This window comes from Meleagris gallopavo, chromosome Z (assembly GCF_905368555.1).
Source record: "Meleagris gallopavo chromosome Z, MGAL_WU_HG_1.1, whole genome shotgun sequence".
Classification (NCBI taxonomy): Eukaryota; Metazoa; Chordata; class Aves; order Galliformes; family Phasianidae; genus Meleagris; species Meleagris gallopavo.
In genome coordinates, this window is record NC_139435.1 from 31,360,272 (window position 1) to 31,383,830 (window position 23,559).

A 23,559-nucleotide genomic window follows, 5' to 3' on the forward strand; every position below is an offset into this window, starting at 1 on the left:
CTCCACATTCTGGACTACAAGTATCAACTTAATTGTCAAAAATTTTTTCAAAGTCATAATGTAAATCCAAACATAATCAGTTAGCAGAGTTTACATTAGAGTAAATAGCTTTGCATTAACTTAGACGTACTTCTCCACTTAAAATTTACAAACCTCAGCTATACTTCTTTACAGGAAAATTTCAGTTTTCTATCCATTGTATCATATTACTTGTTTGAGATAACCTATACATCTTCGAATTAAGCATCATGAAAGTGAGAGACAATCCTGCAAGGCAGGGAGTTGTTATTTGTTATTCCTAAAATACAATTGAATACAGCATCTGTATTCAGGACAGTTTAAGAAGTGTGCCACATATCATGGGTGGACACCTTTATCCATAGAGGTTGCTTCATGATATGATCAAGATGAAGAGAGGGAGTGGGTGAAATATTCAGGCTGTGGTATCCTTAAGCCAATTTCTGCTACCAGACACACCTAATCATATTTATTACCAATGAAATCCATATCTCAAAATCCCCCATGGCTACCCTAAAGGTAAATATTTTTACTTTGTTTTAAAAAGAAGAAAAAAAAAAAAAAAAGATGATGTATGTTGTCATTTCTAAGTTAAAATGGCTCGTTTCTTTTTTATTAAGTTCAGATGAGGACAGAAATATTGATTTGGGTTCAAAAATGCTTCAGTTATATACTCCTGGTATAGACTGGTACTTTTTGGCAGCACTTAATTTTACACACGATGGTGTGAAGGGTTTTTCATTTCAATTCTACTGTTGTCCATTATCTGGGACAATTGTGCCCTGTGCTGAGTAGGGTACTAGTGAAACTATAGACAAGATGCATTCAGCCTTTTTATTTTTTATTTTCAGCCCATTATATATATAGATAAACACATATACACAAATGTAGTATTTACAGCGTACAGCCAAGTAATCGAAGTATTTATATACACACTTGCTCAGGTGAGAATTCTTAACAATATAACATAATGAAAAGACTACTAAAATATGTATCTTGTCAGCTGTGATGATGAAAAAAGACTTTCCAAAACCTTAAAAGAAGAAAAGGAATATTTTTTAAGCTTTCCTATTACATGTTCATGTTTCAACACATCTTCCACTTCTCTTAAAAGATCTGTTTTAAGTTCTGCAGGTGTGGTTCAGAGGGTAGACATCCGTGGCTTGTGGCAGAAAACAGAGGGAAATCTATGCAAAACTAGCAGATAATATCAGTTGCTAACAAGTAACAACCACTGCACTGAAACTGTAAAGTTTCACAAATTAAAAGTATGCAATTCAAATACTACTGAACTTTTCCAGCTGAAAATTCTTACCTTCTGCAATCTGCAGTAGACATAAACTGCCCACCGTGTAATTTCCAAATGAAAAATTACCTGCAGTCTCCAGCATGCTCTTCATTTTCTGTTCAGTGCAATTTCTGTGACATAAATTTCTGTTCTCTCAAAGAAATTCAAATGTTCTTGTGTAAGAACAAAATTTTGATACAAGTAATACCAAGAATAATTTTTGCATGATCTTATATACCTTTATGTGCACTCTTTCACTTCAAATACACTTAAATATCATACGGGCTGCATAAGTGACCAGATTTCAGAATTGATTAATTGGACAAAGTTAATTGCACTGTGAGCTGTTCTGGAAGAGCTACAAGCAATTTTGCCTATTAAAAATCTGTGTGAATATTAGCATTTCAATACACTTGAACTAAAACATAAAGCAAAATGGATATTTTAGAAACACAGTGCTTGTGCTATATGAAGTCTTCAGCATCTGAAAACTGGAACAGAGTAGGATTTTTCTGGGAGGGGTCTTTTGCTGTGAGTTTTGATTATGGACTTCTGGGAGCGCTATTTAGACTTTCATAGCCAGACCTACCAGAAGTTTTATGCTCTTACCATCAGGGACATAGACATAGGTAACATTGGTTGAGGTCTTTGCTTCTACTTCTTGCCCTTCTCCCTGTCTGAGAGAGAATTCTCTACTAATTCCTGAAAAATAAGTCTTTTTTCACTAAACCAATTAATTAGTGAATATTCAGCTTATTTCAGTTCCTATGGTGCACATGGAAATACACTGTACCTTACTGAGACTCAACACACAATTTTCTTAGTAGAAAGTTAATTTCTTGCAGAACACTCAGGAAGAGTGATGAAGCTATGGTCATTAAGGAGTTAAGTTAACAGCTTTGACATTAATGTATGTGAAATAAGACCAATTTCAGAAAAGAAAATTAGTTGTAAATTAAAATAACAATTCTTTGAAGCACTAGAGTTCATTGATCTCCTTAGAGTCAAGTGAAACTGGCCTTAAAGATTCTCCATAGTTTTAGTATGAAGTTTTAGCTCTCAATTAATCTTTCTAAGTACTGAAGATTAAAAAGCTTACTCTGATGATTGCTTGTGAAGTGCCAAATCTGTCTCTTTGCAGTAGACTGAGCTTGAAAAATTCAGTGTATTTGTACTAGCCAGTTTTAATGTAGAACTCCATGGCTGCATGCCTAACAGATCCCAGTGAAGAGCAGACACCCCATTAAGAAAGATAAGGGTCACTATGTTCCTATGTGCTGTAGTTTTTGTAGTAGCTGGCTAAAATATAAAAGCAAGCTGTAAGATTTTCCTATCCTTTTTACTACAACTGAGTACGCACATGCCTCTGATCTTTGCAAGTTGTTCACATATTCATATTCATACTCATCCATATTTGCAGACATCCACTGAATCATTTCTATTTCTCTATGTACATCAATATGCAGTGTTTAAACAGCAGCAGTTAATAACTACAAGTGTAGAGTAGCTGGTTTGTTCTACAACTGAATGCCAGTTGGAAGATGCCAGTACATGGCTTATCAGTCATAACATCCAGAGTCACCATGGCTTTGTTCCAGATCCTGCCTTATTTCTTCATCAACCAACTCCTGTCGTAACAATTGTAGATGAACTGCAACCAATCCCTTAGACAGAAGGTATGTTGGAGTAGTAGTGGTTTGGAGCTGCTCTCAAAGTTAAGCAGATGCTTAGTGCCAAGTCCATTGTGGTCAGTAACTTCAAGAGCTCAGTAGAGAGCACTGCAATTTTTCTTGGAAAAATAGTCACTGAGAAAGTCAAAGCACTAGGAGTATCTTTTGGACATTTGCTGTGAATTCATGCTATCAGCTTTGCCACCCAGCAAAGACAGTCACTCACTGTTATAATCATTTTACAACACGGTTAGACAGATTTTTAATAAGAAGAACCAATCCACTATGGGGTAATTTTCCACACAGTGTGCTGATGCTCCAACAGTATTTAGTCTCTAGAATATTAAAAAATACATTCTTCTTTACTCCTCATAGTGTTATGAAGCTGACAGAGTCTCTAACAAGTCTCAGACATCAATTGCATCAGACATCACAAGTGAGATCTGAATCTCCTTTGAAATCCCTTTCAATTTCTCAAATTCTATTATTTTTATTTTTAGCAACAGGCACATATTAAAAGAAATTCTGTTAGCAACTGATAAAAATATCGCAGTTTTAAACAGCCTACTAGCTTAAAAATTAATGAGAATTTTATGTTGTCATCAAGTAGAAAACATAGGCTGTGTACTTGAAGGGAGCTTACAAGCAGAAGAGGGATCAACTTTTTTACATAGTGATGGGACAAGGGGGAACAGCTTTATACTAAAAGAGGGAAGATTTAGATTAGATGTTAGGAAGAAATTATTTCCTCTGGGAGTGGTGAGGTGCTGGAACATGTTACCCAGAGAAGTTGTGGATGCCCCATTCTTGGAGGCATTTCAAGGTCAGTTTGGATGAGCCCTTGTGCAGCCTGATCTATGGGGTGGCAAACCTATGCAATGCAGGGAGGCTGGAACTAGATGATCTTTAAGGTCTTTTCCAATCTGAGCCATTCTGTGATTTGGTGATTCTATGATTCTGTGGGTCTATGATTCTACAAATGCATCTCTACTGATAGCAAGTCATATTTGGAATATTTCTGTAATCACTTGGAAGTCAGTTGAAAATGTCCAAAGCAAAAAATATTTATTTACATTATGTTTTACTCTTTACTAAGCAATTGTAGCTCAATGCATTATAGCAGACTTAGCGATGTTTACCTTGTTACACAATCTTTTTAACTATGTTTTTCTGTCTGGTTTGTGGTTTGTTTTGTTTTGTATGTGTAGAGAAAAAGCATCTGCATAGACCTCATATTTTCTGATAAATACTTTCCTTGGACTCAAGGTCAGCCAGAACACCTTCACTGAATGAGGAGCAGTGCACCATTCTGCTCTCATATTGCACCTATCTTTGATATTAATTACATTCTCAGTATGAACATAAGTGTCATTTGATTATTTCTTTAAACCACATACAGTACTTGTTGAAATACTATATGGTTAAAATAGCAGCTACTTTAAACAACAGACTGTAATTCAACAGATCTTTGCCTAGAAGACAATATGACATCATATTCATCCATTTTCTTATCACTATAAAATGATACCAGCTTTTCATTTTTTTGTACTTCTGTGACCTATGTCTCACTTCCAGATTTGAGAGAATTAACCTTATTCTAGTGAAAACATCAGTAACAAAGTGTTTAGACTTAAGCTAAGCAGCAGACCAGTTGGTATCTGGGGATATAAGAGTAAACTAGAAAAGCTTAGCTTTCAGAATCCTGGTTGAGTTTCCAGAGAATTAAATTAAAGGGCAAAATATAGAATTTGGGAATTTGTTTTGTAGTATCGTATTTCTTTTTTAATAGAGTATAGTTGATATTAGGCTTGCTAGGAAACTTTCTTTCATTAGAAATTCACCATTTCCATTCTTGCTTAATATATAGTGCATGCGTATGTATTTTTAGCGTATCTGGTATCTTCTCTTAAAAAACACACATCATTGAGCTCAAGTCTCTGTGAATCTTCAGAGGTGCTTTGCACTGCTACTGATTCACATTTGGTGAAAATCTAAAATGTCGGAAGTTAATCCCACAAATATATGACAAATTTGTCTGATAACTAGACATTTTCCTAGCACTTGACCTTTTATGTATTTCTATTTCCTTATGAGTTCAAGGATCATGAAACTTACTTATGAATTACAAAGCTGTATGTAAGAGATGATCTTTCATTTCAATTTAGAAATATGAGATCTTTAAAACCTTATTTAAGATGGCAAGTGCTGCAAAAACAGGAACTCCAGAAGAATGAAGACCTTAGAAGTGAAACTATGATATATACTGACTTTATGAATGAAATTGGATTAAATTTTAAGATAATCTATATAAAGTAGCACTTTAAAGTCTGAAATTCTAACTATCTCAATCTAATTCAGGGAGTGAATTTAATTCTTATATAAATATTTATTTCATACTACTATCATAACTCAACTTGCAGAAATTTAAAATGTACAAAAGTGCCAACACACGCACACACACACACACACAAAAAAAAAAAAAAAAGGCATGGGTGTCATTTGTGGTGTTAGAGAATTTAAACAGGGAAAGCTTTCCCCGCTCCTGCCCTGTGCCTAATGTCCCACAGTACTGTTCACATTTAGCAACAGCCAGAGTTTAGTAAATTTTGAAGATAATTTCCCCTATGCATCACCAGTCCCATGATCCAGTGAATCTCCCACTATTCCAAATGTGCCTTCTTTTTGATTGTTTCCCAAGAACACTGCTCTTCCTCATTCTATGTTTTACCAGGATACTGAGACACAAAATAAAATGTCAACACTTCTGTTACATCTTTGTAAAAAAGACATTTTAAGTTGACAAATTTCACAATGATGACTTCACATGTTCATCTGCATTTCCAAATAAAGAGAAAGACAACAGATAGGATCAATTGAAACTTTCAACTTGAAAATAGTTTTTACCTCAGCAAATCAAGGACACTTACAAGTTGTCAGCTTTATGGAGCTTGAAGACTTTGGACTTCTCCTAGTTTGACCAAATTAAATTCCTTCTCTGGAACATGAGCCCAGAAAGTCTGTTTTTCCCCTCTTAGTTTTTCATAAAAAGAATAGAAGCATTTACAGTATGTGTTTGCAGAAAACATTTAGTTTTGCATTTTCAGTATTTCTAATCTGCTGTCCAGTGAGGGAGAAAATGCATGAACATGCATCTGCTCTTCAACTGAAAGCACATTAGATATCACTTGATGAAACAGATATGCAGAAATTGTGACCTAAGGTAGATCTTTCGTCAATATTTTACCAAATTTTATAAAATATTGCAGGAATGGTCTTCAGGAGAGTTCACATGCTGGCATGACGTTTTGTTGCATGTAACACTGATTTGAGGTGGAAGTCCAAGAACAAAAGAACTTAAGCTGCATTAAATGTTTTAAAGGTTCATGCTCTGAAATTACCTCACTTTCATCATGTGGAATGATCACTGTGCATTTTATTTTACTTCTGCCATGCCAGTCCATGTCTAAAAAGAACAGATATGGAGCCAAATGTATCTCTAGTCTAAGTCTGCTTTTATGACCCTTCAGCATTATTCTACTAAAGAATTTGGTCTCCGAGGTGTTAGTTAATTTTGTTTGAAATGTCCCCTACTGTTAATGTGGGAAAAATAAACCCTGTATATAATATCATCCCTGACAAAATTTTTCACAATAGTTTGTGGCTCCTTGAAAAAAGCAAGGATTTCTATACTTTTTGCAGGTTTTCCCTAATAGAATAATAATGACATAGTTCATAATTCTTTTCCCTTAAGTTTTTAAATAAGCTGGTTGGTATCCACAAAAAAAAAAAAAAAAAAAAAAGAAAAAAAAAAGAAAAAAAAGGTGGAAAAATATCCACAGAACAATCATTAAGTAGATATTTTGCAAAACTTACAAATGCTTTCCGAACTAAGCTTAGGTACTTTTGCACAGCTATAACTCTCATGGCAGCCATACTCAGATTTCAAACTACATTGCAGTTAAATATTCTTTGCACACACCACATGTACCTCACTATAAAACAAAATCATCAGTTCCCAGAGCAAAGCAGAGTTGTTTCAAGTGAAAATTATCTGTGTATGAGACACAGTTTGCCATGTTTTTATGTCTTTCAAAAACTGCATAGTCAAGAATCATGCTGTCAAAGAAAAAAAACAAAAAAATAGGCAAGAAAATTCAACTTGTGATTTTTCTACACAGCATAATTATTTTATAAAAGTAAGAAAGGAAAAAAGATAAAGAGAGACCCGTCAGCCTCCTTAATACCGTATAGCAGGAACACAGATCCTGCCATACGAGCCTCACTGGGGAAATCTAAAGAAGGAGCTCTAGCAATGTAACGTGATTTGGCAAGAGATGAATTTGAATGTGGTTGTGAGGTCCTCACAAGCAACATATGCTTTTACTAAGCTGCAGTATTCCTTTCTTTCATAGTCTGAGCTTTTAAACTATTACTTTATATTTTCTAAGATTATATTGTTCTATGCCAAACCAAAGTTGTTAGCTCTGGATAAAACCATCATATTAAGAAATTACAACTCATCCAGAGAAATAGAAAAAGAGGATATTTAATTTTGACCTCTTGAACAAATTAAAAAAAAAAATAGAGAAAGAAAGAGGGAGAGAGAGTTAAGGGAGAGAAATGGCTGCTTATAATTATAAGGTGAACTTCAAGCTTTTTCTTTTCCTTCAGCCAGGGATTTCTGTTCTTTTTTTTTTTAAATACCTCACTAGAGTTAAAATTTGAAGTATACATTGAGCATACAAAACATTTACTTACATTGCTATGGAAAATTATAAAATAAAATGGGGGGAAAAAAATTACTTCCAGACAGCTGGAGATTGAAACATGTCTAAAAGCCAAGCTACCAGACTGGAATTTGGAAACAAAGGATGTTCTTTAATTTTTTGTTTCCCACCTGATGAGTGAGATGACAGTGCAGCCTAGAAAAGTTCAGACATGTCCTAAAATTATTCTGCATACTTCCTGTTCTTTTTGTCATGTGAAAGCTGACAACCTTTTCTTTACAAATCACATTAATTTAATGATACTAATAATATCATCCTTGTTTTTCTGGCATTATTATTAATATCAGCTCATAAGCAGGCCAGAACAGGAAGAACATCTCTTGCACATGAACTCCCAGAGCTTATAGCAAGACCAAGAGAAGAAGAACGCCTCTTCCTTTCCTCTTGGGATTGCTCCTGGGGGAAGACATGCATGGCTAAGGCTGAAGGAGTAAAGGTTTACCATGAATCACCCTAATCTTAAGAACATTATTAAATACAATTCTGCAGATAGCTTTTTTATCTGCTCTTTTCAAAGTTTGAAAATAATGTTTCTTGACCCAATTATCACATTCTTTACCCCATACCACAGTTCTTATCACTGACTCCACATGGAAAATTCTCAGTCTTTTTCTATATTTGCTTGTTACCTTACCTATCAGAATCATTATGATGATATTAAGAACAATGTTGTCAAGTGGTCAAAGCCTAAAAAATGGCTGTAGTTTTAACACAGAGCTGCCTTGTGCAAACTGCAATCCCAGCTAAATGACTTTCCTTATCTATAAAGTAGTTTAATGGTATCTGTGCACTGTTTTACAGCACTGTGAAGTTTGATCCAACTAGTCTGCAAAATGTTTCAAGATTTTCAGACCAGAAGTTCTGGAGAGATACTATAAATGTATGCTTTTGTAAAGGCCAGTTAAAAAAAAAAATAATCATAATAGCAAAACATGTTTGTCTGTTTTTACAATTAAAGATTTATTTAAAAGAACAATTATATTATTTAAAGAGATATTTCTAAGAAATTTTTATCCTATATATAATACTCCAAATTTAGTGACTGGGCTTCCAAATGAAATTCTGTAAGAATTTTAATGGCATTAATGTTGAGTTTTTTTGAAATGAAATTAAAAGGGTGTGCCTTTCTTATTAGCCTAGAATAATTTAACAATTTACTGTAGGGTATTTCTATTACTTTTTCTTAATTACTAAAACTGCTCACTAATTTCAGTTGTTTTTCACATTTCTGCTTTTGGCATATCTTCTTCTATGCAAGACAATAGTTTTGATAGGTTTTGGTTTTTAATACTTAACAGAAATCTAAGGCAGAAATTAGTTGGGGATGTTTTGAGTGGATTTTTGATAATCAAAAAGAAATTAATAAAATGTCTTCTTCTGTATTGTAGTTTTTTCATTCCATGCTGGCCTAAAGAATCACAGAACATATATTCTTTATTCTATTCTGTAATTTCATGCCATGACAACTTTTTCACTTTGCATAAAAAGCTTTTGCTACTTTTCATGTGTTCTCACAACTCTCTTTTTGATAAACAATGCTTCAGAAATTAATCACTGTGTAATTTCATTGAGTTGGTTTTTTTGTTGGTATGGAAGACCTACAAGTAAGAAAAGATATCCTTTACCTGATAAAGAACACATACTTGTTTTGCTATTAACTCCCATTCAAGGATACACTTGTTTACTTTAGGATCTTATATTTTTAATGCAAAACAATAGTAGAATAATACAATAATATATTAGAACCTATAGTTTGCCTTTTGCAATGTATGCAATGTGAGAATGAGTCTTTAAAATATACGTGTGTGCTACGGTTGCTGGAACCCATTCTTTTCAGTTGTGTTGTATTTATCTGCAAATTACAAACTTCCCTCTCCACAGAATTTATGAGATTAGAAGGTCAAACTTTGTGTTCTGCACTTTGAAATACCTCTTCTACTGTCAGATTGAGATGAGCTGGCAAACTGATGAGGCAAGTAGCAGTAGAGAATCCAATTCCTATTTCCATACTCTGCTCTTGACCGCAGCAGGACTTGAAGTGCTAAGATAAAGAAAGGAGTACTCAAATATTCTGGCACTGTAAAGGAGAACTTTCATTGCATTGAATTGTGACCCCATTGTTTTCTGGTTATACCAAAACTGAAGATGGTATATGTAAGGAAAGCAAGAAAACAAGATACCCAACCAGAAGGATATTTAGATTAGATGTTAGACTTAATATTCTTTCTTTAAATTCTATCCACTCTTTAATAGAAAATGAACATCATTTGTTCATTAACCCTGTTAATAGCACTGCTGAGAATTTAGTATTTCAATAGGTGGAAAAAAGAAACCCCATGTGCAACCAGAAACCACTCACAGCCATAATAAATGGTTAAGGAGCAAGATAGAGGCAAGAAAATCACACTTAAGTCAACTGCTAACATTTCTCTCTCCCATTCTCCCCCTTTCTGTTTCTTCCTCCCTACCTCATCCCCTAACTTCTTAAAAACCTGGCCCAAGTTACAGATAGCTAATCTTAGCTGCTGTACCTCATTCCAACAATACAAATGAAGCATGGATAATAGCCCTTCCTCCCCCTGCACACACACATCCACTTGCCAATAAATCCGAGGCTTCTTTCAGATCCAAGACTTTGTCTTTCTCCTTACACTGCCAAGTAAAATATATTTGGTAACACTTAATTAGGTTCCTATTCATATCATATAGTCTGAAGAACAAGGCTTTAGCTGCCCAACTCCCAGTAGCATGGTTAAAGCCACTAATATCAAATTGGGAACATAACCCTTCATTTAGATTTAATATGGAGTGTTACTGTAAGCTAAATAATTATCAAGTGATTATTAAACCTTACCTAAAGATTAACAAGCATTATTAATTGCATGGCTGTTAACCCTCTATAATTATGTCCTTTGTAATCGGTTGGCATTTATTCATTAATCTTATACAATGCTGTCATGGCTTTGAATGTTATGCATCTGTTTTATCCTCATTAGAGATATTTTAATAATATTTAGTTATTTGCATTATGAGAAATAGCCATCTTAATTAATTCACATTTTATGCTCTTTTGAGAACAAAAATACTGCCTACTGGCCATTTCAGAGAATGAAGAATCATATTGGGCCTAGCATAACAGCTGTAACATTTCCATTCCACGGAATAGTACGAACACATTTTTTTTTTCTCCTTCTTTTTTTAACTTTTGATATGGGAAAACATTTAACAAGCAAAAGCTCCAATTTAGATGACATGAAATAGTGAAGCATCTTGAAAGCAACATCTGGTATTCCAAAATTTAATGCTGTAGACTTGATTCTGCAGAGCACATGTGTAGGGTGCTACAAGCATCATCGTAAGTGTGGTTATGTGACCAGTAGAACAGGAAGCAAGGCAGTCTGATCCCACATCCGTGAAAGGAGTGTAGAGCAGCTATGGAGCAGCTACTCAGTCACTGCTGCCTGAAAAAAGAAGTTCTCAAATAAGAATCACTTAGTTCACTGATTGATAATCACATATGAGCTCTTCTTTATCCTGGACAGCTTTCTACCTTGCCATGCTATATTCAATGTTTTCCCTGCTATCTTTTAGCAGTCTAAGATGTCATAGTAACACTTTATGCAGTGATCATTATTTTATTATACCATCATACACAGAGGACTTGTTTATATTTCCAGAGGACACAACCATTTTCAAATCCAGCAATGTAGGCATGTGTAATTAAAAGTGAAAAAGTATGGGATTCCTCCTTTTTTTTTTTTTTTTTTTTCTTTTTGATTTTCTTTTCTGTTATATTCATATCTGTAATTAATGCATGGGTGTGCAACACTTGGCTGCCAAGGTCACACTGAGTTATGAGGAATTATCTTGTTCCACATATAAAATAACAATATATAAATGTGCGTGTGTGTGTATAGATATATATGTACATATATAAGTAACAAAACTTATTTTTAATTTTTTTTAAATGTAAAGAACAGTTACAAAAACATAAAACAAATGGGATATTTCATCTCATTTTTGACTCGTTCAATGGAAGTAGTTGCAATTCTTAATCCATATCTGTTTGTCAGATACTGTTGATGAAATATTACACGTCCTGTGATTCATCTTTGAAAACAGTGGTTCACAAATGTTCATACATCCAATAAGTGATGGCATGAAGAAGACATGATGAAGCAAAAGATGTATTTCTGTATTATCTTATAGAAGTCTAGTATGGAGACATGATCACATTTTTCTTTGAATGAAATGCACGTTCATAATGCTATATATTCATTTGACAATGTGCAGGTAATGTACACATCAACTGAAAATGGAGTTGTAAATATACAAAAAAAAAAAAGAAAATATGATTTTTTCAGAAATCTTGGAAACTATTCTCTAATTCCTTTCTCAAAACTGAAAGGCTTCATATTTCTCGCTGTGTTTAGTCAGCACATCAAAATGCATGAAAGTATCTGCCATATCTTGAGTTTGCCATAACTTAAGTTTCGTTTCAAATGTTGCTATAGTCTCAAACATAGTATACACAAGTTCATTTTCACCTCACAGATGTATGTGTAACATACATTTAAATGGGTGGTCAAATCCAACAAAAATATTACATCTATGAGCCATTTTTCATTTCTCATCCTCATCGCCTGGCACAAGCTTTCCATCTGATTCTATTAATGTCTTGATTTTGTTTCACAAATCATAAAATATTTTTAGCATTTTACCCCAACTTAGGCACATTCCTTCAGTTACATAAATGTCATCCTCATAGTCAGCATCCATACTTTGAAGGAACTCCTGGAAATGCTGATGATTCAGTCCATGGGACTTTATGAAATTCACCATTTTGATGAAGAGTCGCATGACATTAACCATTTTTAAAGCTTTTGCACGTAAGTTTTCTTGATGTACGATGCAGTGATATGTCATCAAACTTGAGCCACCGGTGGCAACTGCATCGTCTTCTATTAATTTTGCAAGTCCCTCTGTTAAACCAACCATCACCGCAGCACCATCACTAGCTATACCAGACATGTTGACAAGAGTTAAAGAACATTGCTTTCATGTAACTGTTACTGCTTCATACAAATCAAGAGATTTAGTTGTGTCTTTTAATGGCACCGCCAAAGGAAGCCACGTCTTCAGTGACATTACATTCATTATCCCTACCTCTAATAAAAAGGGCAAGTTGAGACCTATCTGTAGCCTCAGTACTTTCATCTACTGCCAAAGCATAAAGTTTGAGATTACCAGCTTTACTCTCCACATTTCTTTCAAGAGATCTTCCTGTTTCTTCAGTTCACCTGGCTACAGTGTGGTGAGAAAAAAAATGATTTTACAGCCCCCCCCCCCTTTTTTTTTTTTAATCAAGGCAATTTTTATCTGCCATGGTTTCCAAACATTGCTTAATAAACTCACCATCAGTAAACGGCTTTGATTTTTTTTTTGCAATCAGATTTACTACTGCATAAGTAGCTTTTATAGCAGAGTCTGCGTTTTAGCTTTTCAAAAAAACATTTGTTGAGATGACAAACTTTTTTCAGTTCCACTATTTTGTCTTTATAAAGCATACCTCGATATGCACTGAATTTGGCAGCATGTTTTTGCACATGATGTCTTTTCAAATTGTAATCTTTGAAAATTGTCTTGATTTCCTTACAATTATAAGCTTATAAGTGCCATATTACTTGTCTTGATAAAAAAAGGTACTCATTTCCCCATTTTTTGTTGAACGCTCTTTCTTCATCCACGTTATGATGAGGTAGGCTGAAACATTAGTATTGGCAATTACTGCACTATTCTCAGCAAGTGGGCACGCACAAGCCACATGCAGTACACGTGGGGCTTGATGCAATTGAGTGTGTGTGACAGATGTTAGAGTCAAGAGTCAGCACTGTGCTGTGCCCAACCATCCCCCTGTTTCCAGCCCAGGCACTGCTGATGGCACATGGATGGTTTGATTGCTGCTGAGTGATAGTATGAACCTGAGGGAGAGTCCCCCATGATGGCACGGGGCAGGAGGTGGCTGCAGTGCGAGCTGTGCCAGCTGCACGTGACCCATGGACCAGGTATTGGTCATGCCTGAACTAATCTCTCCCACACTGTTCCAGTATTTTTTCCCCAAACAAATGACTTGTTGCTTGATGGAAACAGTCCGACCTGCTGTAAAATCAGAGAGAAGAAAGGAAAGGGAAAGAAGGCAAGTAAAAACATAATGTATCAATGAGAAGAGTATGTTAGTAAAGACTGAGACAACGGAGACATGTAACCTCACTGCACTCCTCAGTGCAAATCAGAACATCTATCACTCCCTCAGCAGAACTTGAACCACTGCAGTCTCTGGAGCATCATTTGGGTGGGATATTCTAGATCTTTTCATTACATACTATGAAGATTATATTAATTCTTGTCAAAGAGATAGTGATGATCACGTTTCATTACAGGTGCATTGTAAAAGTCCAATCTTTTCCTGGTATAAATGAAAAATCAATAATATATGGTCCTTTCCTTCAGGCACCCAGTTAGAACATCTTCAATCATACCCATAGCTTCATCACAACTGTCAGCTCTTGTAATGCTTGATTCACAAAGACAGACAGTTCTATTTTCGCTTGGATTTTTAAACCCTAATTTATAGTAGAGAGTTTGGTTTATCTGTAATCATCTGGACAAAGTTTACATACACAGTACAATGCAAACTTTAGAGCTCAGGTTGATAGTGGCATGGTTTTTCCTGGTCCTTCTCTGAACATCTTAGTTGCTTTCTGATTACAGAGGTACCCAATCCAGTTGACAGTTTTGGGGCTACATATACAGAAATGACATTGGCCTGTGATGTTCAGAAGGTGAGCCGGGATGACCTACTCATCCTCCCTGGCCTATTAAGTAAGACTCAGGAAAACAAATTTTGTAAGTACACAGGGATATTTTTTTCTCCCTTTTATTGCTAATTTGGCAGTATTTCTGTGCACCAATAAGTATACCAGACTATTGACAGCCTTTGGAGTTTCTATCACCGGCTCACCCCATAATGGACTGATGTAGTCACCAGCTCAAACGAGAACATTTCCATTCTATTTGCTGTTAAATATTAGTTCCTTATACAAGTAATAGGTATATAAAGAGTCTACAAACAAGCTGTCCCTGCCCAACCATTTTGTTACAAACTGATGAAATTACATCACCGAGGAATGACAAACCCAGCCCTTCACAGAGATGGCATTAAACCCTGAAGCAGTTCAGCTCCTCTCCCACAACTGTCTCAGACTGTGAGTAGTGACAGTTTGGAAGATTTAAAGAGAGGCAAATGCCTCTGCTTTTACTTGGCATTGAAAAAAATAAGACCAATTGCATTTATTGGGGAAAAAAAAAAAAAATGAATTTCAGTTTAACAGTAACAACTGAAAGTTGTATTTTCTCGTTTGTAAAGACTTTCCATGCAGAGTTAGCTGACTGATTAACAGGCATCATTAAATTACTGCATTTTAAATATTGCAGCGTACTCAAGTGTTGGCTTGCTCTCCTCCAAGACCAAGGATATGAAACACATTTGCAACTCTATAAAGGCACTTCTAAAAAAGAAAGTCACAAAGAACACATGGCTCTTTCCTCTGGTGAAGTAAGCTGGTATGTCTCTAGTGGCTTCAGCAGAGCAGATGTTATTTATTCCAGCAGTGAATGAAGCCCACACTAACCATTTTTCCTCAATGTCTCTGTATCTTCACAGATATTCAGTAAATTAGAAAAGAATGGTAAACTGCAATAGGTCTACTAAATGTGAGAAGAAGTACCAGTGGTAGTCACCCTGGGAGTATAATTAAAGGTCATGCATGCACATATTGATGAGCTCAATTCCCTGCAGGTGACTGTGAAAATCTATTTGCACCTCCCATAGAGGATTATGGAACTTAGCCAGGTAGAGAAGCCTCATCTAATAAGGAGTCATCCAGGCTAAAACATTTACCAAGACTGGATATAAATGGAACTGACCAAAGACAAGTAATATTTCCATTTGGAAATTTAGCCTCTAACAGACTGAAAGCCTGAAATCTTTTATTGCACAACATGTAGATTTTCTACAGAACTCATCAAGTATCTTTCAAAGTATTTCCAAGGTCACTGTGAGGTGAGTACATAAAATAGACCACCTACATAGGGAAATTGCCATACTTCTTTGCAATATACTTTGTCAGAGAAGGACAATGGAACTGTTTTAATGAGGTGTTTCTCAGTTGTCTTTTGTTTCATATTTTATACAGGAAAATGGAAAATATTTCTTCAGTTCAGGGCATCTGAATCATATTTCCAGTGGGACAGGCACTTTTAGGACAGTAAGTTCTGAGGTATAAATAACCCTCAGTGAATCGAACTGTGGTCATTAAGTTTTATTCATATGTGGAAACACACAGCTTTCAAAAGTTCTGCTGCAGAACTGCTGCAGCTAAGTGTTACAGCTATTTTTAAAGGGATTTTTTAAAGTAAATATATTTTGGCTCAGCATTAATGGCTGGATGATACGATACATCATATATTGATGAGAAACTTGGCTGTTTAAATAGATGCAAACTTACTTGAGCAAACTTATGCAAGCTTTCTGTATAAAGTCAATATCCTTGGTCTAAAAAATGGCACAAAACTCTCCCTGGACTGGAAAATCAGTCTAATAGTTAAGTACTAACTGGTAAAAAGGGGAAAACGGGGAACACGAGAAAATAAACCTGACACTAAGCAGGCATTAATGTTTAATTTCTTTCTTCAGATTTTCATTAAGTTTAACCTCAGTGTAATAGTCAGGAAAATGTAAAATGTGAGTATACAGTATATTTACTATGGTTCAGTCTGTAGTTTTTCCATGATCAATTTGATAGGAGTAGAGCTTGACTTTATCTAGGGTAACTTTTTTAAAAGTTTTTTAAAGCATGGGAAACAAAAAAGGGGAGTTGGAAGCCATCATGCTGCAGGCAAACTATAACTTAGTTGCCATTACTGAAGCATGGTGGGATCACTCCCATAGCTGAAATGCTGCTGTGGATGGCTCAGAAAGGATAGGCAAGGAAGGAGGAGCAATGGCATACGTCTCTATGTCAGACAGTATTTCAATGTTGCTGAGCTTAGGGCTGGGAATAATAAGGTTGAACGTTATGGGTAAGGATCGAGGGGGGGCAACAAGGCAGACATCATGGTGAGGGTCCTAATGAAGAGAAAGACAAGGTATGAGCAGGTAACAGAAGTTGTGTGATTGCCAGCCCTTGTCTTCATGGGGAACTTCATCTTCCCTGATATATACTGGAAATATAATACAGTGCAGAAGAAGCAGTCTAGGAGGTTTCTGAATTATCAATAAGATAAATTCCTGATGCAGCTGGTAAGAGAGCCTATCAGGGCAGGTGCCCTACTAGATCTGCTGTTCATAAACAGATAAAAACTGGGTGGGAGACGTGAGGGTTGGGAGCTGTCTTGGATAGAGTGACCACGAAATGGTAGAATTCTCGATTATTGAAGACGGGGGGCAGGAGGGTAGTGTCAGCAGAAATCCTAATTTAGATTTCTGGAGGATAGACATTGAACTATTCAAGACACTGGTAAGGGGGGTCCTTTGGGATTTAGTCCTAGGGGTCAAAGGAGTCCAGGAACACTAGATGCTCTTCAAGAAGGAAATCTTAAAGGCACAGGAGTAGGCTATCACCCTACGCCATGAGCTGGCAGGAAAGAAGACCAGCATGGATAAACAGGAAACTGTTTCTGAGGATACAGCAGAAAAAGAGAGTCTAGCAACTGTGTAAGAAAGGACAGGCAGTTTGAGGAGAATACAAAGAAGTTGTTAGGATAAACAGGGAGAAAATTAGAAAGGCAAAAGCCCATCTTGAATTTAACCCGGCTACTGTGGTAAAAGAGAAAAAAACTTCTTTACCAATATATTAACAGTTAGAGGAAGGCTAAGGAGAATCTCCACCCTTTAATAGATGAAAAAGTGAGCATTTAGGGTAAGGAAAAGTCTTCTCAATGTCTTTTTTATGTCTGTCTTTAAAAGTCAGACCAGTTATTCTCAGGGTACTCTACACCCTGATATGGAAATCTGGGATGAGGAGTGGAATAAACTCCCCTCAATTCAGGTGGAAACAGTTAGTGACTTACTACTCCACTTGGACTGCCACAATCCATGGGGCCAAATGGGATCTACCTGAGGGTGCTCAGAGAGCAGGTGAAGGTGATAGTCAAGCTACTTTCCATCATCTATTAATATTCCTGGTCAACTAGAGAAGTCCCAGAGGATTGGAGGCTTGCCAGCATGACTTGTGTCTATGAGAAGGTTAGTAAGAAGGATCTGGGGAACTACAGGCCTGTGAGCCTGACCTCAGTGCCAGGAAAGAATATGGAACAGATCACATTGAGTAAGATCATGTGGCATGTGCAGAACAACCCAGGGATCAGGCCCAGCCAGCATGGGTTCACAAAAGGCAGGTCCTACTTGACCAATTTGATCTCTTTTTACAATCAAGGGATTTGCCTGGTGGGTGAGGGAAAGTCTGTTGATGTAGTCTACGTAGGCTTCAGCAAAGCCTTTGACACCCATGGTATTCTCCTGGGAAAGCTAGCAGTCCATGGCTTGGACAGATACACTCTGCTGGGTAAAGAACTGGCTGGAAGACTGAGCCCAGAGAGTGTTAGTGAATGGATTTAAATCTAGCTGGTGAGAGATCACAAGAGATGTTTCCAATGGCTTGGTATTGGGGCCTGTACTGTTCAGTATCTTTACTGGTGATCTGGATGTGGGGATTGAGTGCACCCTCAGTAAGTTTGCAGATGATACCACGGTGAGAGGAAGTGTTGATATGCCTGAGGGACCTGGACAGACTGGATCACTGCACTGAGGCCAGAGGGACAAAGTTCAACCAGACCAAGAGCTGGGTCCTGCATTTTGGTCACAACTCCATGCATTGCTGCAGGCTTGGGGCAGAGCAGCTGGAAAACTACAGAAGAAACGGACATGGGAGTGCTGGTTAATGCTTGTCAGAACATGAGCCAGCAATGTGCTCAGTTAGCCAACAAGGCCAATGGCATTTTGGCTTGTATCAGAAATAGTGTTGCCAGCAGGAACAGGGAGGTGAATATCCTCCTGTATTAGTAAGGGCACATTTCAAGTACTGAGTTCGTTTTGGACCCCTCAGTATAATAGTGAGGGGCACATCCAGAGAATGGTGAAGGGTTTGGAGAGTAGTCCTTTGAGGACCAGCTGAGAGAATTGGGAGTGTTTAGTCTGGAGGGGAGGTTTCTATAACTACCTGAAAGGAGGTTGTGGTGAGGTGGGGAGCAGCCTCTTCTCCTATGTAACTAGTGATAGGACTAGAGGGAATGGCCTCAAATTGCACCAGGGGAGTTTCAGATTGGATACTAGGAAAAATTTCTTCTCCAATAGAGTGGACAGGCTCTGTAATGGGCCACCCAGGGAGATGGTGAAGTCAACATCTCTGTAGGTGTAGAATAAACTTTTAGTAGTTGTTCTAAGGGACGTGGTTTAGTGGGGAAATCTTGGCGATAAGTGGACAGTTGGGCTGGATGATCTTGGAGGTCTTTTCCAATCTTGGTGATTCTATGATTCTATAATTTCATGGATTTTTGATCTTGTGACTTTCCTGTCTGGTACCTTTAAGTCTCTGGATCTGTATGAGGCTGCTCAGTCATGGTCCCCGAGATTCCAGCTGTTTTCTGAGGAGAAAGGGACACAATGCTGCTATTAAAAAGTTATTTTGATTCTTTTTAGTTTGCTAGGCTGAAATCATGTTGCTGGATACTGAGATTTTGACACATGTAACAGCAATATATTCAACAGCAATACAAGCCAGAGCAGTTTGAAATACAAAACAGTCTGTCCATTAAATACAGATCAGTGAGAGTATTTACAACATGTACAAAACAAAAATAGTCTTCAGGTCAGTCCTGGATCGCCACTTCTACCTTGAGAAATTCTAAACTAAAGAGAGGCAAGCTGCATATTTGAAGTTCATAGCAAGATCTTAACTCAGAAGTTCTCTATATGTTTGTACAGTAACGGATGGACCTGCTTCTCCACGTGGCAACTATATATACTGTAGTAATTTAAAAATATATATATATAAAAAAAAACCTCCTTAGGACTTAGCTCATGAACTTTGTTCAAATTGAAAAACAATACATTTAGAGGTAATCAAATATGCTGTTATTTCTTTCTCTGTCTGCAATAAATCACTCCAGGGCTCTAAGCATGATAAGTCATGCTTGGATGCTGGGACAGTGCTCGAAACCTGGACCAGTCTTGCTCTGCTTCCAGCATTTCACCGTACTGCCAGTGCTCATTCTCTATCACATTTCATTGTTTAATGAAAGCAAAGTGGCTGGAGGACATGGTGATGAGCATTATCTAGAAGAGAGTGAAGAGAGTGCAGTTTGTCATGTTTTCCTTGCTTCTTTTTAAGCAGAGAATGACCTACTGTTCAAATAACAGCAGAAGTGAAACACTAAGCTAGTCATACAAATCCACTCAATATGAAATGTGCTACAAAAGTCAAAATGATGTATTTTATTCAAAAGCATGGATTATATCACCTAAGTAAGACAGCCAGCACAGAAAAAGATGGAAAGGAGAAGAGGGAGAGTTGCTAATTATAGCAGCTCCTATTTGTCACACAATTCTTTCAGCTTGAATATTGTCTGCACCAACAACTGTGTCAGAAAACTATTCATGCTGCTTCAGAGTCAGTGACCTGAATTGGACAATATTACAGGTCCAGCTAGAAGGCACATCTGAAAGTGTTACCTGTTAAACTTGCTGAATTTCTGAGCTGTTGACTGTGCATTGAAGATTGAGGATGATAAATGTGCCTCACTATCCCGAAAATTGAAGATTATTGGCGCTATCTCTAATAAACTGAATAATGCAGTCTCTTTTCTAAGTCACCGAAGCATTTCCTATTAAAGCATCACTAGTTTCCATATCAGAAGAAATAGTTATGCTGAATAAGCATCCACAGTTTAAGGATTAGTCAGCTGAGTGTGTGTTTATGATGAGTAAATGGACATAATTGATAAAACATAATAGAAGTTTCAAGTTTTTCATGTATTAATTTTTTTTCTCTCATAACGACTGCTATGAGTTGGTTTAGAATGTGAAAAATACACATGGGGAAAAGGTCTGGGACTACTCAGACTACTAAACTCTGATGCAAACTAGATATTAGAAAACTACTAAATTTAACCAAAATATCTTAAGAAAAGAAAAGGAGAGGACAAGGGAATTAGGTAAATTGACTTTTAATGGAATGATGTAAACTGAGCAGGACTGGTAGTCCTACTTAAGGATAGTTTTGGCCAGACAGCTTCCAGAAGTCCCTTCCAAACTCAGCCATTTTTTGTTTCAGCAATTCTGGGATTTTAATAATACCCAATATTAATATGAAATTCATATATGTTTACATAAGTATTTATATGCGTATATAACTTCTGTGAGATGTGCAGGATCCTCAGAATCCATGTACATATTAACATGTCCCAGGCTGCTTTCAGCCTAGTTCCATTGAACATTTTGCCTTTGCTGTTTAGTATTAGTGTTCATTCATATCTTTTGATAGTAATGGGGTGTAGCCAGCACAAGACATTTGTGGTGAAAAGGAGGGGTGTGTATACACAGTTCATGCAACTGATTGCTCTTTGTGGAGGATCCCCTCAGTTTGTAATGTCTGGTGCCTTCAGTTCCTAATACATCATACTAAAATATTTCATTGATAACTAGCTTAGCCAATAATCTTTCTAGGGCAGCAAGGGATCAAAAGGACAGTGAAACTGAGCTTATATGGGATCCTTCTAAAATGATATTGAAGTGCATTGTTGATAAATTGCAAGATATTGAATCTTTTGTAAATAATCGGGAGAGCTGCTTTTCCAGAAGTTTCCCTCTGGCAGATAAAACTTGACTTTCACTACTTGAAAATTGATAAGTAAAATAGAGAAGAGCTAAATTAAGTGATGATACAGAATAAAATTGAAAGGAATCACCAATAAAATGTGCTGGCAAGCACAGTCAAATCTTATGCTGATTTTTAAGCAGTGATATTTATTTTCATGAAGGAAAAATATACTCAAGGAATAAGAGAATTTCAACAACCATAGCAGTCAAAATGGCTCCCCCATCACTATTACTTCATTGTTTTTAAATTTAACCTCATTAATAAGGACCTTGGTTTCACACCATCCTGCAATGGGAATGGAGTGTTTGCCAAACATTTCCAAGGTAAAAGCCTTGAAATGCAGATTTGCTTAAAGCTAATGATGCACCATGCTTCAGTAGTTTTCAAGTGTCAGCTTAGAAATTCATCATAGGCATATTCAGCGTAGAGGTCAAATGCTAATTTACATTTTTGCCACAAGTTTTTACCTTAAAAAAAAAAAAAAAAAAAAAAAAAGATTTCTCATTTTATTTTCACATTAGAAGACCAAAGGTTATTTTAACTACAAGCACTTAACTAAAAACTTTACAAAGTCTTTGGAACTGTGCATCAGTCTCAAAATTGCTAAGTTCCTTCTTGAGATTAATAGCAGTGCAGTTTCAGATAAGCTTAGATGGCAGGGCAGTATCTACATAGTGGTTAGTTCACACATTAGTAGCCATAATAGCTCCTCACAAAAATAACAGATGTTAAGAACATTCCATCTGCACAGTGATCCTATTCAGTTCTGTAAAATTGATATATATTCCTGAGCTCATCTCAGAGCAGGTTGATGATAACAGATTCATTAAGAAAGATTATGGAAAGCAAGCACAGACAGGTGACAAGCTAGAAACTGGTCTCATTGCAAACCCTGACATGAACAAGAACAACTGAGAATTTTTATAGCACTTTTCATCTTCAGTTGATAGGTACTTTCACACCTGGAGAAACTGAGACTCATGATTAGATAAACTGCCAAGTTACAAGGAGCAACGGCCAAATAAGGGAGGAAAGAAGATTAAATGGGAGGTAGTTAAGGCAAGATTTGACTTCAATCCCCAGAAGCCTTTATATCTTGTAGAGTTTTCTTTGTTCTTGTGGAACCCACTGGGGAAAAACTAAGAATACTGACTGCAAATGCAGCCAAAGCAAGATCCTTCAGTAATAAAAAGAAAGTGACCTGCTTGACACAGCTCCCCTATTCTCTCCACCGTAACTACACTTGTGCCTCTATTCTTTCCTTATTTTCCTTAGTTTAGACTCACTGTTTCATTCTTCCTTTTCTTCATGCCATTTACTTCAACTAATCTTCAACTTCTCAAATTTTCCCTCCCTGTACTCATTAGAGAAATATGGTATAGATTCATGTTGCATTGCTCACTGCATTTGAGTTCTCTCACTGTCTTGTTGTTCCTCATCTCTGCAACAGACACTTCAGAGCAATTCTATGACAAGCTCTTTTTGTTTTAATCCATAGGCTCTACCATTATAAAAAGAAGTTATTACATTTAAGCAAGGAGACAGCAGCCAAGATTAGGAATCCCTTCTTTCCAGTCTTGTGTTAAAATCACCTTCTTTTTTCAACGCAGTTTTACATGTAGATAGATCATCTACCTCAAGGTAGTAATAAAATTTTCTTTGCTTCTTCTGTTTGTGTATTTTGCTTTCTTTTCAGAAGAATTACTGTGCAAACTCTTGAGCTGGCAGAGCTGATCAGGCTAGATACTTCCTCTACCTTCAATTAATTTAATAGCATAATAGTCAGATCCTGTACTGAGATAAATTAATGCAAAGTGCTACCATGAGAAAATCTGGCCCATATATTTTAAATGGTTATT

The 23,559-nt window shown here is 36.5% G+C and overlaps 1 pseudogene; it reads right to left on the reverse strand.

The window, feature by feature from the left end:
• Window positions 1-12,794, reverse strand: part of LOC109363777 (ATP-dependent (S)-NAD(P)H-hydrate dehydratase pseudogene) — a 31,307-nt pseudogene extending 18,513 nt beyond the window's left edge.
• Between the last annotated feature and the right edge of the window lie 10,765 nt (window positions 12,795-23,559).